Below are 14,427 nucleotides of genomic sequence, written 5' to 3' on the forward strand. Positions count from 1 at the left end.
TCTCTTTCCTTATGATCCAACGCACCTGCTCAGGTGACTGAAAGCCAGGGACCAGCCAGGCATGGTGGAGCACCCCTGTAATCCTAGGGGCTCAGGAGGCCGAGGCGGGAGGATCTCAAGTTCAAGGCCAGCCTCAGCAACAGTGAGGCACTAAGCAACTCAGTGAGACCCTGTCTCAAAATAAAATAGGGCTGGGGATGTGGCTCTGAGTTGAGTACCCCTGAGTTCAATCCCTGGTACCAAAAAAAACCAAAAACCAAAACAAAACCTTGGGACCATGTCTCCTATATCATCCAGGAATCTGTTTCCCCCACTGATGCTGAATTTCAGTATCAAGAGAATGAGATTTCATTGTTGTCTCTCCAGAGTCAGCACTGCTGTCCCTTTGAGTCCTGGGGCCATCTGTTCCAGGATGCCCCGCAGATCCCCAGATCCGCAGATGTTCAATTCCCTTACATAAAATGTTGCCGTATTGTGCGGAACCCCCATGTGTACTTAATACAGGACCGACATGTCACCGCCTTTCCATGGGCTCAGCCTGGTCCTTGGAGCATGACAAACTCAAGTTTTGCTTTTTGGAACTTTATGGGTTTTTTTTTTTTTTTTTTTTTTTTTGGTGACTCGGTCTTGTCAGGCTGGTCTTGAACTCCTGGACTGAAGCAATCCTCCTGCCTCAGCCTCCAAAGTAGCTGGGATCACAGGTCGACACCACACTTGGCTTGGAATTCTTTTTTTCCCAGTACTGGGGACTGAACCCAGGGGTGCTCTAGAACCCTACTATTGAGCTATATCCTCAGTCCTTTTTACTCTTTATTATGAGATAGGATCTAACTACACTGCCCAGGCTGGCCTTGAACTTGCCATTCTCCTCCTCAGCCTCCAGAGTCATTGGGATTACAGGTGTGAACCACCACACCTGCTTGGCTTAGAATTCTTTTAAAAGGTATTTTCTATCCACAGTTGGTTGAATCCATGAATGCAGGTATGGAGGGTCAAATGTACTTTGGCTGGCACATGTAGGTACTTCAAAACATTTTGTTGGGTGGCTGGGGTTGTGGCTCAGTGGTAGAGCGCTTGCCTAGCATGTGTGAGGCACTGGGTTCAATTCTGTGCACCACATGTCAATAAATAAATAAAAGGTAAATTGACAACTAAAAAAAATATTTAAAAATTTGGTTGGATGAAGGAAAATGTCTTAAGTGTTTGTCAAGTTTGGTAGTAATATTCTAATTTTAAGAGATCACATATAAGTTAGACAAATGAAAAGTTTTTAATGGGAGGTGAAGCATCCTGGGCTTAAATTTTTAAAGAATCCCTGATCTACAGAAAACTGTAAGCTAATATAACTTCCATTTACAATCAAATGCTTGTCATTTACTCTCTGGTAGTCTAAAATCCTCCATCTCCACAAAATAGTTTTGTCTAATGTAGGTAATATCTGTGGCCTGAGGATAGGAGGTGTTTTGTTTGTTTGTTTATTAGGGAGGGGTCTTGCCTTGATGCCCAGGCGGAGCCTAAACCCTAACCCTAACCCCCCGTTGAGACTGCAGTGGGGGCCTGTGGCCATGGGGCCAGCATAGAAGGCGTTTGTAAAGTGGGGAGTGTTTTTCATGTTTTCTTTGAAAGATGGCTGTTCTTTTAGTAAGAATGGGAGAAGTAGCAAAACCACATTGTTCCCTCCCAGGAACACAAGCCATTCGACAGGAAGACACTCCTCCTTCCTCGAGAGGCATCTTCTGGTCAGGGGAAGCCAAGGGGCTCCGAGGTGCCCAGTGACAACCTCAGAAGCTAAGATGGTGCCAGTCTGATACTGATCTGAAAGGCGCGTGAATCAAGGGGCGCGGAAGTGAGCTTGCCCAACATGGTCAAGGCCCTGGTTTCCATCCACAGCACAGACAGGAAGGAGACCAGGGAAGGGGAAGAAAGCAGGGGAGGGGTGTGTGTGTGGGGGGGACACCCACAGGGTGGGTAGCCTGGGGTTTCTTCTGAATAGTGGAGGAGAGAACAGAATGCTTCCCTGTTCCAAGTGGAGCAGCTGGTGGATTTGGAGCCTGATGGCGTCTGACCGTGGTTGTGAGGCGGGCAGGACCACTACCCACAGCCTGTTCTTTGGTCCATAATTCCCAGGTGGGTGCTGGTCTAACTACTGGGACATTTATATCACGTGAGTGGTGCAAATGACTCCTGAGGTTTTCATTCGGCTGAGCTTATTTCACGTACAAAATTGGTCTTAGAACAATGTTCTTTCTACATTTTGGCATTAAAATATCATTTTTTAAATAAATTGACTGTTATGAGAAATGACAATTTTGTTTTGTTTTTCTTCCTCTCACTTAGATGTACAAATGGTTGATACACCTATGCAGACAGCCATCTAAACAGAAACAAAAAATTTTAAAAATATCCCTTTTTGAGACCCTGTTGGTGTGTGGAAGCTGGAAGTCTGGGAAGCAGTGTGTTGGTCAGCTTTCCATTCCTATGACAAAATACCTGAGGTAATCCACCAACAAGAGGAAAGATTCACTTCAGCTCACAGTTTGGAGGTTTCAGTCCAGGTCCATTGTCCCTATTTCTTTGGGGGGTTGTGACGAGACAGTGCGGCATGGCAGGAACAAGTGGCAGATGAAGCTCCTCACTTTGTGGAAGCTCCTCACTTCAGTGAAGAATGAAAGGAAGGGGTCCCAAGGTCCCCTTCAAGGCACAACCCCAATGACCTCACTTCCTCCATGAAGCCCCACTTCCTAAGGTCTCCACCACCTCCAGACAATGCCACAGGCTGGGGACTGAGCCTTTAGCTGGCCTTCATGCCCAGTGATGAAGTCCCTGGGGGCTTCTCCCACCAGACATGGTGAGCCAAGGAGAGGAGAGTTGGGGGACAGGACATCAATAGAGAAGAGCACTCCATCTTTTCCCAGTTAAGAGTTGACAACAAAGTCACTGGTGAGAATCCCCAGGACTTCTGAGATCACCCAGCTTTTCTAAGTAGCAATCAGAGAACTTTCTCTCGGATTATGCCCTTTTAGAAGGAAAAAACAAAGAGCTGCTTTGTACATTCCCAAAATTGCATTAATCAGGAAAAAAGAAATCACGTGGTCCTTAGGTGAACCGAGCCCTGACCTTTGCATGGCTTGAGCAACCGGGTTTTATGCACTTCTCTGAACCTGTGGCTCAAGAGCGGTTGGTCGGTTGGTCGTGCGTAGAGGGCGCTTTGCTCCGAAGAGGACCTGAGAGCTGGTGTTTTCCATTTCATTTGCGTTTTTGTTTTTGTTCTGTGAGGTGGAGTCTCACTGTGGTCCAGGCTGGCCTTGAACTTGTGGGTCCACGTGAGCTTCACCACAGGCACATACCACTTGAAATTACAAGCTAAAATTATAAATTCAAAGACCTAACGTTCTCTCTTTCTTGGTTTCTAATTTTTTGAGGTGCTTGTTATTGAACCCAGGGCCTTGTGCATGCTAAGCAAGTGTCCTGCCACTGACCTACATTTCCAGCCCTCAAACCTGATTTTTTTAAAAAAATTATTATTTATTTATTATTATTTATTTTTGAGGGTGCTGGGGATGGAATCCAAGGGCATGGTTCAGACTTTCTCTTTCTTTGGCAGTGCTGGGGATGCAGCGGGAAGTGCTTGACCACCAAGCCACATCCCAGCCTCCCAAACCCACTGTACTTAAGCCCTTGTGTTCAGTTCATAAATCTTATTAATCTATTCAACAACCCAGTCCTGTTAGTAAGTCAAAAGATTTAGCTTCCCCTTATTCTTCAATCAATGCTCAATTACACTTGTAACCGATTCATTTTTTTTTTTTTGTAGTTGTAGATGGACAGAATGCCATTTTTTATTTGTTTATTGGTGAAGGCGGTCCTGCACCCACTGTCTGAAAGGGTCACAGTGTGGGGGATGCTGGGGCAAGGCTGCACCATCTGGAAACTGGAACCATTAGGAATGTTAAGTGTTTTGTTTATGATACTCATGGTATGGATAACAGGGCATATGTCAATCAATAATAAAAGTAAGTATTGCCTGAGATTGTAGGAAAATTCCCAGAATGAGACTAAGGATTCAATGGAGACATGCCATGAGGTGCGTTTCAATATCTCTCAGGATACAAACAATAGTGTTATTCCTCAAACCTGAGCAACAAGAAATATTTATCCCATGGTTAACAATTTACGCTAGCCCCCCCCCAACCCCATCCTAAAGCCACAACCTGTATAATAGCCTAGCTACAGAAAAACAATTGCTGTGCCAACAGTACAAGGATCACTATATGTAGCTTATGGTATCCCCTCGAGGACAAGAGGCTAACAAAAATACATTCCCCAACCAATAGACCCTCCTTTGCTTTATGTAGAAACTTATAATGAAAATGGAAAACACATAGTTAATATAAATGACAAATGAGTTGAGGTGTAAAGCCTGCCCTTCAGTTAAAGATTACAAAGACATAAGAATTGATGTGCTTTGACCAAGGATCAAGGAAGTTCTTTAAGAAAGCAATTGAATAGGTCATATGAAAAAAGGAAATTACCTTGGAAATTAAAAATAGAATAATGTAAAATTAACATAGATATATTTTAGAGGCACTTTAGAATAGTAGGCTTTTAAATAATAGACTTTCACTACTTTAAGTATGTTTTACTGGGATTTTAGTTCAGAAGTAAGAAAGCTTACCAATAATCATAAATATGCTTTAAAGTTAAAGGTTAATGAAATAATTATAGGTATGCTTTAAAGTTAGAAGTGAATAATAGGTCAGGAGTCATGTAGTCTAGTTGCATCGCCTAGCACCTAGTGATTGAGGTGAAAACCTAAAAGCTTAATCATGATTGTCTAAGGTTGCAGAAAAATATTTTGAACAATGTAATATCTTAGGTAATCAATGTACGTCAGAAAAGATTGTAATTCTTGAAAGTTATGTAAATCAAAAAAGTTTCGGGCTTTGAAGCTATCTATTAACTACCTGAAAAAACACCTGTAAAAAGGTATAAAAATAAAAGTCCCTCCAGGGTCAATGAGATGTCTTCTTGAGGTTGCTCATAACTTGCAACCTGTCATCCTGACTCTTCTTCTTTCGCCAATGCCACTCCTCCTTCAGGACCACCCTGGACCCTCACCTCTCCCCCTGCCGGGGCTGGATCTCGGCAGTTTATTTATTTGTTTTTAAAATTAATTCATTATTTTAATCAGATATATATGACAGCAGAATGCATTTTGATTCGTTGTACACAATTGCAGCTTTTCATTTCTCTGGTTGTACATGATGTAGTGTTGCACCATATGTGGTCACTTGTACCTATGGTAATGATGTCCATCTCATTCCATCGTCTTTCCTGCCCCCATACCCCCTCCCCTTCCCTCCCTCCCCTTTGCCCAAGCACAGTTCCTCTGTTTTTCCCCTGCACCCCACCCCATATGGATCAGCATCCACTTATCAGAGAGAATATTCGGCCTTTGTTTTTTTGGGATTGGCTTACTTCACTTAGCATGATATTCTCCAATTCAATCTATTTACCTGCAAATGCCATAATTTTATTCTCTTTTAATACTGAGTAATATGTGGTGCTAAGGATAGAACCAGTCATACATGCTAGGCAAGCACTCTGCCACTGAGCTACAGCCCCACCTTCCTTCTGTGAGTAACCCCCAAAGATCGTGCTAGTTCTCAATTCACCTGCTATCGAGGTCAAGTGATGAGCCATATATATATATATATATATATATATATATATATATATATATCTATCCTTTATTTTTATTTATGTGTGGTAGTGAGACTATAACCCAATGCCTCACTCATGCTAGGCAAGCATTCTACCACTGAGCCCCAGCCCCAGTCCTGATGAGCTGTTTTAATTCCTTGACATTGCAGTAAATTTTGAAGCTGACCATCAGATAACATGTTGATAGGCACCTAAGTTTAGCCCTGGGCTATTCCTCCCAGAGTCTAAAAGAGTAAAACTGAGCTCAGTGGATGTATCCAGGGCACATGCCCTATTACGGTAGTGCAGGATTCTCCATAATAAGGTGTTAATTCAGATGACTGACTTTCTAAGAGTTGTGTGGGGAAGACATGAGTGAGAACAAAGAATCAGAGAAGAGCCATCCATCTCCAGTTGGGTAAGATTCCCACGAGTCTTCCCTGGGTGACACTGCCCTAGACCTCTGTCCTCACGTATCCAGAAGCCTGTGTTAACTGAAGGCTGTGTCCACACATCCATGTGCTGTCACAGGGGTAGTGTACACTATTACTAGTGCCCCAGAAGTGTGCCCCCACCCCCTGCAGCGGCTTCCCCTCCCTCCTGCACCTCCTGCAGGTACACACTGTTGTTCCCACAGTAACCACAGGCATTCACTGTTTGCATCTAAAAGTTACCTGAACGTCCTCTGTGCTAGGCATAGCTGTTGGCTACTGTCTCTGAACCTGTCCTTCTGTTCTGCCTCCCCCAGCCCAGAACCCGAACCGGGCACTCCCTGGATGGGTCTGCCCACCGCTGAGTCCCTCTTCCTCCAAGACCAGTTTTGTTTTATGCTCTCAGGGCTGAAGACAAGAAGACACCCCGGTGGCTGGCTATGGCCTCTCCTCCAAGCTTCCAAGTTCCCAATTATTTTTATTTGCTCTCCAGCTGTCTGTCCCAGGTTGCCAGGAGGAGTCTGTGGTAGAGTATTCTGTTCCTGCCTCTCCAGAGCCGGGGCCCAGCACTGCAGATGCTTTCAGGTCTATTCACTTTCTCATAAAAATCACAGAGCCAGGCTCCCAAGTGTGAGCAAGAAAATTCTGTGGATAACAAGCAAAGTGGCATACACCCTGGCTGAACTCCATCATCTTTAATCAGCATCCCCTCCCGAAGCCTCCTTCAGAATTGGCTTGATTTTTAATTTGTTATGGTAAGCTCACAGTTTCTCCATTATGAGAGCTTCACTAATTATGCTACCAGATAATCAAAATATTTCCAGACAGTTGGGTATGGTGGTGCACACCTATCATCTCAGCGACTTGGGAGGCTGAGGCAGGAGGATTGCAAGTTTGAGGCCATTAGTAGGAGACCCTGTTTCAAAATAAAAATAAAAAGCCACTGACATTTCAGTCTGTGCTGGCGGGGAAACATCTTGACCACAGATCCCAGGGCAGGCAGGATGTGGTGTCTCAGCAGAGGGCAGCTGGTGCCACCTGCTGGGCGCTGGGTGGATCTCATTCCATGGAATACCACTCTCCACCTGATTGAGGGCCTGCAGCCTCACCATCTGGTGTTCCTGGCCAGCGGTGGTGCAGACTGTTTCAGAGGAACGCGAAGTACAATTCACCTTATATAAAAATAAATTTAAACTAAAAGATGCAGTCATCTGCTTACCCCAAAGGACAGCCCAAGGAGGAGCTAAGCGAATAGCCTGATACCTTTAGGGTGGTCTCAAGGTGTATGTGTGTGTGTGTGTGTGTGGGGCGGGGGCAGAAACCTTCCAGCTTTGCCCTGGGGAAGGGCAGCTGGCCCGGAGCTCAGTGCTAGGCTGGAATCCTTCTGTCATCGGCCAGTCTACTGGAGCCCCTTCCCCACAGACACAGAAAAGTGACATCAGCCTTGGCTTGAGTTTCAAACTCGGCCCTCAGGCCTGTTGCTCAGGGAGTTGCTTCTTTGCCCTACAGACTGCTTCCTGCCCAGCCCTGTGCTGTTGCTGGCCTCCTGCACCCCACCCCCTGGTCTGGGCTGCTGGTCTTCTAGGACTGGGGCCCCAGGTTCTGCTGGTGACCCTGCCCCTGGATGAGGCTCTCAGCTCTGTCCTCTCCAGGGAGGATTTACGTGTATCGAATCACTCCTGGTGTCTGCCGTGTTCTTCTCTTGGCTGCAGCTGACTCCTGACTCCTCCTCGGGTTGTTTTGGTGGAGTTTCGAGGTTCCCGCCCAATGGGTTTTACTTGCAGGGTGTGAGGAAATTATTTCCTCCAGGGTTAACTGGAAACTCCATGACCTACTTGTCAGATCAGGCGAGGCAGGCAGCGGCCAAAGGAGGCAGATTTAAAAGGGCCGCTGAACGAGGCTTTATTGAGATATCACTCCCGGGCGGAACTCGATCAGACCCACAGAGTGGACAGGAGAAGGGTCTGAGAAGAAACCATGTGGAGGCTCGACCCGACTGGACTTTTATGGGGCTTACAGCAAGAAGGGAAGGGCTTGGGACAGGAAAAGGTGTTTTTAGGGTCCCTTGTCCCCTTGGAGTTGGTCAGGGGAGTTGGCTGAACTCCAGGATTGGCCAGGGGATCCTGCTGATTGACAGGTGTTAGGCAGGAGATCCCGCTGATTGACAAGCGATTTCGCTGGCACCTGATTGATGTTCTAAGTCGGGCTGCTTTGTTCTAAGTAGCCACTAAGTCCCACCAAGTCGCCACCAAGTCACCACCACCGACCTAACATTACTTTCCCAAGCCCCGGGTCTGCTTCTCTGCAGGAGAACAGAGGGCTTACTGGAGATGACAGCCATGGAGGAGTGAGGACCCCTGGGCTTCTGCCCTTGGAGCAGCCCCTGGCTCTAACACTTCTTCCCCCAAGGGCAGAGCCTCTGCTTCTGACGGTGTCAGAGGTGTCAGAGGTACTTAGTATGCGAACATTCCTACGTTATAATAAAAAGCAGTCTCTTTTGTCTTGGTTTTCTTCTATAATTTTATGAAAACAATTTTATACTTTCAACTGTCTTCAGAAGCTGTTCAGATTTTCTTAAAGACTGTCACTTTATTCTTCTGTGTGACCTTTCCAAAGGACTCCTACTATCATGGGAGCCAAGCTGCCATTGGTAAGGCTCATGCTTCTTGTGTGAAGGTAGAAACAGTCCAAGACCCAAGACCATTACTCTAGATTAAAAAAAAAATTACAATTACCACAACAAATTAAATCAACTAAAACTTTGAAAGTGTTACAACAGGCTGGGGGCACAGTTCAAGGTGGAGCACATGCTTAGCATGTGCAAAGCCCTCTGATTAACTTCCAGTACCTCTATTCTCCCAAAGTGGTAAAGTCCGTGATGATTTTTATTTCCTGCCATTCTGGCCATATTTATTTTTCCTTTCTTTTGCATGAAATATCTTATTGACTGTGTTCTGCAATGATGGTTTAGTGGTTTTGAATTTCTTTTAGTTTCTGCTTGTCATGGACAGTTTTAATTTCATCTTTAATTCCTAATTGTTTTTCAGGGTGTGGTATATATTATTCAAAGCTCTCCTGGCTATTATAGTCTGGGCTGAGAAATCAGTACAAATTCAAATTGACTTATCTCTAAATGTGCTGTACTATTTTTCCCTTGTGGCTTTTAGAATTCAATCCTTTTTCTGAATATGAGGTGTTTTATCCACAATTTGTCCTGGAGAGTGTCTTTTTTGATCTTATCTATTCGAGGTTCTAAATGTCTCTTGATTTGGATTTCTGGTATTGTTTAATGAAAAGGTTGTGTATTTATTTAGTTTGTATTTTGATTCCTTCATGTACACCAATTAGATTTGGTCTCTTGATATTATCAGATTTCTTGAAAATTCTGGTCATGATTTCCTAATTCTGGTCATGATTTTCTTTATTGTTGACTTTATTTTCAAGATTGCATACCTTGTCCTTGAAACCTGAGAATCTGTCTTCACCAATAGAAGACAGATTCTGTCTTCTATTGGTGATATTTTCAATAGAATTTTTGAGTTGAGACTTTCATTTCCATTTCGGTGAGATTCTTTTTCAGAATCTCTCTTTATTGAACTGTCCTTTTATTTCCTGTATTATCTCTCTTAGTTCATTAAACATTTTAATTGTCAACTTTATAAATTCTTTTCTTTTTTTTTTTTTTAAGGGGATGTACTAGGGATTGAACTCAGGGCACTTGACCACTGGGCCACATCCCCAGCCCTAGTTTGTATTTTGTTTACAGAGAGAGTCTCACTGAGTTGCTTAGTGCCTCACTGTTGCTGAGGCTGGCTTTGAACTTGAGGTCCTCCTGCCTCAGTCTTCCCAGCTTCTGGGATTACGTGCCTGGCTTGTTAGCTATTTGGGGTGGCTGATTCCCTTGATTTTTGATATTGTTAGTATTTGTACCCATCTGCTGGCAGGATTTTTCTCTTCTACTTTTTTGTAAGGGAATTTTTGCTGTTGTTCTTAGGTTGACATGAAAGTAGAGTGTATTTTGACGTATTATTCATAGATGGAGTATAACTTATTTTAGTTAGGATCCCATTCTTTTGTGTACATGATGTGGAGTAGTACTGGTTATGTATTCATCTGTGAACATAGGAAAGTTATGTCCAATCCATTCCACTGTCTTTCCTACTCCTATCCCCCTCCCTTCCCTTCCTTCCCCTTTGTCTAATCCAGTGAACTTCTAGTCTTCTCTCCCTCCCTTATTGTGTGTTAGTATCCACCTATCAGAGAAAACATTCAGCCTTTGGTGTTTGGGGGGATTGGCTTTTTCACTTAGTGTGATATTCTCCATTTCCATCCATTTCCCAGCAAATGCCATAATTTCACTCTTCTTTATAATTTCATTGGGTATTGTCATGAGGGGGCAAAATTATGACATATGCAGTTGAGGGGAGAAATAAAGAATGTCCAAAAAACACTTCTGCCCCTTTCAATGCTTTATTCACTCAAATTACTCAATACAATTTTACTCTATAGGTTCTTAATCAAAAAAACGACAATCCTTAATGCTAGGCGCTGCAATAGACATAATCAAGTCACAGCAAACACTTCTAGATTAATTAATTCACAGCAAATAATTCTAGATTAATTCTAAGCACTGCAAAACACACTTAATTATGACAGGCTAATGGCAGACATTCCCTCTGCATGCTAAGTTCAAAGGTCTTAAGTCTTAGGCTTTTAAGTCCAGCAGTTGCACACTCACTCAGACGAAGCAGTAGAGTTTGGGAGTGGTGAGGATCATGCAGAGGCTTAGGGAAGGATGACAAGTGATGGGATGCCAGGTCCTCATCAGGCTCTCCAGTTCGAGTGCATCCTTGTTTCGGCTGGCTGAATCCCTGTTCATTTCCTTTATCATTTATACTAAGTTTTGGGTTTTTTTTGACCCGCCCCCTTTCAATCCTTATCAGCTACCACGGGATTTCTCAGTGACATCATTTACCCTGGGGTCAGAAACCTCTGGTCTGGTGTTCTCCACCCTGATCTTCTCCAAGCCTTTCCCTCTTATCAGGGGAGGACAGCCTGCCAGGGGCTGCCCTCTGTTTGTCAGGGTGAGGGGAAGTAACTTGTCTGAGGCCATACTGGAGGGCTCTGTGGGTGTGGCTGGTAAGACTGCAGGTTTCAAAATGGAGTTTTTAAAATGGAGTATAGATCTAGGAGTGGAATGACTGAGTCAAATGGTGGTTCCATTCCAAGTTTTCTGAGGAATCTCCCCAGTGCTTTCCAGAGTGGTTGCACCAATTTGCAGTCCCACCAGCAATGTATGAATGACCCTTTTCCCCCACACCCCCACCAACGTTTATTGTTACTTGTATTCTTGATGACTGCCATTCTGGTTAGAGTGAGGTGGAATCACAGTGTAGTCTGTAAGGGACATTTTAGTGAGTCATTTTATTTTTACTGTTTGTCCTGGGTTGGGTGAATGTCTTGGCCTCAATTTGAACTCACTGTTATTTCCAGTATCTAACTCCACATTGGGAGGAGATGCTGGTCTCAGTGATCACAGTCATTTCAGAACACTGTCTTGTGCTAATCAATCTTTTAAGAAAGGACTTATTAACGATGTTCCTCCGCAGCCCACTCACTTGACCATTGTTCATGGTCAGATTTCTAAAGTATGGGTTTGCTTTCTGGGGTCTCAGTCATCACGTGGTTCATTCTTAGCTCTGACCCTAAATGGTCAGACTCCTTAGGGGGTCTTTATGCAGAATTTCACGACAGGCTCATTCCTTTCTCAACTGGGCAGCCTTGATGTCCCCAATTTTTCTGAGCACATCTCAGACGAGTGCTGGGGAGGACAGTGGGATGTGCTGGCCTGCCCTCCCTCCACTTCCAGGCTTGAGGGGACTAACGCAGCCAGGTCTGGTCAGTAGTGCTCTTCCCCGAGAGTCGGCCAGGCTCCCAACAGCCAGGTCTGGTCAGCAGGGCCCGGGCCCCCATATCGCGTCCCCGTCGGCCAGGCCCCTGACAGACTGCAGATGTCTGTTCCAATGCTACAGCGGTCTGCTCCTCTCCATTTGCCGGTGTGAGTGGCTGTTCTGACTCACTCTTGGGGAGCTGCCATGGCCGTGTGACTTCCTCTGAACCCTCTTATCCCAGCCCCCCAGGGACAGTGGTCCTACCCAGGTCCTGGCCTGACTGAGACCACTGTCCCCTTTATACTCTGAGCTTTCTCTACATTCCTGGTTGGGAGTGAAGATAGTTTTTATTTCTTAAATTGTTTCCCTTTTATGTCTGATTCTTTTCTCAGGTTGCCACTTCATTTCTAAATGCTCCTAGTTCTGACTTATATTGTTCTTTAGCTCTTTTATGATTCTCTTGATGTTGTTAGCTTGTTCTGAAATAATACGCCATGGATGGGAAGTGTAGCTCAGAGGCAGAGCCTGTGCTGCTCACCTGCCTGAGGGAGGCCTGGGTTCAATTCCAGCACCAAACAATGAGAGAGACAGAGAGAGAGGAAGGGAGAGAGGGAGAGGGGGAGGGAGAGGGGGAGGGGGGAGAGAGAGAGAGAGGGAGAGAGGGAGAGGAGGAGGGGGAGAGGGAGGGGGGAGAGGGGAAGGGAGAGAGGAGTGGGGAGAGAGGGAGAGAGGGAGAAAGGGAGAGAGGAAGGGAGAAAGGGAGGGGAGGAGAGGGGAAGGGAGAGGGGGAGAGGGGAGGAAGGGAGGGAGGATGGGAGAGGGGAGGGAGAGGGGGAGGGAGGGGGAGAAGGGTAGAGAGGGAGGAGGTAGGGAGAGGGGGAGGGAGGGGAAGGGGTCACAGTTTGGATCTGTTGTGTGGGCATGTCCTTGTGGCCTGCTTTCTTTGTGGGAATGTTCTCTTCTCAGTTCTTTCCTGGTAATGGCCTTGCGTGTGACTGATCTCAGTTCTCCCTAGTGCTCATTCTTATGTACATGTAGAAGGAGGCAGAGTTTAGGAGAGCTTTGGCAACTTCACTTAATGTGGTCTTTCTGGACTTCTATCAAAATGCTATAGTCTGGGTGGTTTATGAACAATGGACACTTACCTCTCACAGTTCTTTAGGGTGGAAGCCCAAGATCAAGGTGCCAGCAGATTCGGGGTCTGGTGAGGGCCTGGTTTCTGTTGCACAGATGGTACCTGTGAAGGAGGCCCAGTTGCTGACCTCACCAACTTTATTCTGACCCTCTGATTCCATTCGCCTCTTTACTTTTACTTTCCTTTGAACCACTTTCTTTTGCAGTTACCTTGAATTCCAGGATCAGTAGGCCTGATTGATAAGCATCTTTTTGACCAGGTACTGAGCCCAGCCCCCAGAGCTGGGAGCCCCACAGGACAGATGACCCCACAAGGAGACTGTCCCCTCAGCAGGCACTGTCATCCCTGGGGGAAGTGAGGCTGCCCCTTACGCAGGAGCAGTGACCTCATGACAGGACCAAAGACTGTCTAGATGGGCCCCCAGGGCACCCCTGGCCAGCACAGCTGACTGCCAGCAAGGCAGCCCTGCTGCAAAGTGTTCTCCTTGCCATGGTCTGTGCCCCCTTTTCTAGAAAACTTCTAAGTGTCTGTCAGTCCCTTGAAGACAGACCTTTGGTCACTGTCCCCTGCATCTTTCTTCTCAGTGTGGCCACACGGAATACATCTCCTTTCCTGCCCTTCACCACTGCTCTGCCCTCTGACTGGCACATCGGGGTTGGTGGTGGAGCCTGGTCTGTTGGGACCACTAGGGCTGGGCCCCCTCCCAGGGACTTCCATAAAACTCTCCTGCCATGCCTTTATGGTAGAGGCTAAGGAACTCTCTGGGGAATTTTTTATTTTTATTTTTTTGTGATACTGGGGATGGGCAAACACTCTACCACTGTGCAACATCTCCAGCCTTTCTTCCTTCTTTATTTTGAGGCAGGGTCTGAGTTGCCCAGGCTGGCCTTAAACTTGTACCCTCCTGCCTCAGCCTCTGGAATTACAGAATGCCCTCCTATCCCAATCCCATGGGCTCCCCTGTGCTCCAATCCCTTCCTAAGCATCCCATCTCCTAATCCTATCACTTTGGTGACTGTATTTATCGTGTGAATTTTGGGGGATACAAACTTGCAGACCTTTCTGCTCTTCTCCACAGGGTGCCAACACACAGAGGCTCTCTGAAGTCTCCTTTCCCACTTTGTCTGCACTTGTCTGCACTTTCTCTTTCCTGCATTTCTCTGGTACACTCTGTGGGGGTTCTTATTCCCTCCTGGGAGTCTCCCTTCTGTGAGGGGCCTGGAAGGAGGGTTGGCTGTAGTCAGGTCTGGCCCTGGCCCCTCTACGT

This window comes from Marmota flaviventris, chromosome 16, assembly GCF_047511675.1.
Source record: "Marmota flaviventris isolate mMarFla1 chromosome 16, mMarFla1.hap1, whole genome shotgun sequence".
NCBI classification, from domain to species: domain Eukaryota; kingdom Metazoa; phylum Chordata; class Mammalia; order Rodentia; family Sciuridae; genus Marmota; species Marmota flaviventris.